This window comes from Lemur catta, chromosome 10 (genome assembly GCF_020740605.2).
Source record: "Lemur catta isolate mLemCat1 chromosome 10, mLemCat1.pri, whole genome shotgun sequence".
NCBI lineage: Eukaryota > Metazoa > Chordata > Mammalia > Primates > Lemuridae > Lemur > Lemur catta.
Window position 1 is genome coordinate 12,037,236 of NC_059137.1, and position 1,993 is coordinate 12,039,228.

The following is a 1,993-nucleotide window of genomic DNA, read 5'->3' on the forward strand; positions in this document are numbered from 1 at the left end:
AGAGGGTTTGGGCATCTGGGACTGCCATACCCCGACACAACTGAGGCCCAGCCAGCCCCAGGCAGGGCAGGGTCTGTGTCTCTCAGAAGCCCTGGCTGGTCATGGAAATGGCACCTCCTCCGTGAGGCATTCCCTGACCACCCCATCTAAATTGGCACCCCCTCTCCCCTGCCCACCCCCTCTCCCCTGCCGCCCCCCACACACACTTCTCTAACTCCTTACCCAGCCTTGTTTCCCTTCACAGCGCTTAGCTTCGCCGGGCATTGCGTTATTTCTTTATCTGTTGAATGTCTGCCTCTCCCAGGCAGACTGAGCACCATGAGAGTAGGGGCTTTGTGATGGTTTATGCGCCTCTGTGGAGTGTGGAGGACCATGCCTGGCACTTAGTAGATGCTCAACAAGCATCTACTAAGATGCTTAAAGATTTGCTGAATGGATAAATCCATTTCAGTGAGCAGCCAAATGTATTTATTTGTTCACTCGGCAAATACTTGTTGAGTGTACAGGGTATGCCGGGCTTCGTTCTGGTCATTCAGTGTGAGCAAGACAGTCCCTGCTCTCTCAGAGCTCACAGTCTGGGCAGGACACAGACATTGAAAATGTTGCGTAAAATCAGATGGGATAGTGCTGGGGACAGTCCAGAGGCTGTCAGAGGTACTAACCCAATCTGGGGAGATCAAGGAAGGCTGCCTGGAGGCTGTGGCATTCAGTTGACAGCTAAAGGATGTATAGGAGTTAGCAAGGCCAACAGGGCCTGGAGCGTCCCAGGCAGAGAGAATGAGTGGCATGTGCAAAGTGCCTGCAGTGACAGTCATGGGTGGGGAGCTGAGAGAAGCCAGGGTGGCTGAAGCCAGAGCAAGGGAAAGGCTGGAGTGAGATAGGGTCAAACCTTGCCAGTAAAGCGCAGGGTTAAGAATTTTGGACTTTTTCCAGGGGCAGCAGAGAGCCTCTGAAAGAGAGTGGCCCCATTTGCATTTGAAGAGTTCACCATATGGCTCAGAGGGCCAGCTATGGCGGAACAGAGGCTGGTCAGGAGGCTATGCAGTCATCCAGGCTAGGGGGAGCCACTGAAGGTTTTTGAGCAAGGCCTTGTCATGGTAAAGGCTACATTTTAAGATGATTAATCTGACAGCAAGAGATAGAGGAGAGAAAGGGAAACCAGGTAGGAGCCAGAAATCAGCCTGACAGCCATTCATTCATTCATTCATTCATTCGTGTATTCAGCATTCAACAGACATCTCTGTGTGGAAGTTGTCCTTCTCCGCATTCTAATTTATAGTTTCCAATCTGCTCTGGGTTTGGATAGCAAGTTACCTGTTATTAACATGGCTTCTAAAGTTGGAGTCAATAGGTCCTGAGCATCCAAGGGACTCTGTGGATCCTGAGGCTACTTTTTGTGGCATGGACTTTTTAACATCAAAGGGTCCTTGTGGACTGGGTAAGGTGGCTCACACCTGTAATCCCAGCACTTTCGGAGGCCGAGGCAGGAGGATTACCTGAGGCCAGGAGTTTGAGACCATCCTGGGCAACATAGCGAAATCCCATCTCTATAAAAAAATCTAAAAATTAGCTGGCTGTGGTGGTGCATGCCTGACTGAGGTGGGAGGATCAGTTGAGCCCAGGAGTTTGAAGCTGTAGTGAGCTATGATGGCACCACTGCACTCCAGCCTGGGTGACAGAGCAAGACCCTGTCTCTAAAAAAAAAAAAAGAGAGAAATTCTTTGTGAATCATTTGCCTTCTTGCCTTCTTTGGACCTTAAATTCCTCATCACTACAAAGAGCGAGCCCAACTAGCTGATATCTAAGGCCCTTCCCAGCTCCCCAAACCCTGCAATTTTATATCCCATGATGGCATAAATACACCTCAAGGGCCGGTGGCTTAAAATTCCCACAGCAAGGTTTGACCTGCTGTATGTCAGACTCCCCCAGGCAGCCAGAGAAGCAGGAAGCAATCCAGAGATCTGGGTTCAAGTCCCACCTCTGCCACTCACTT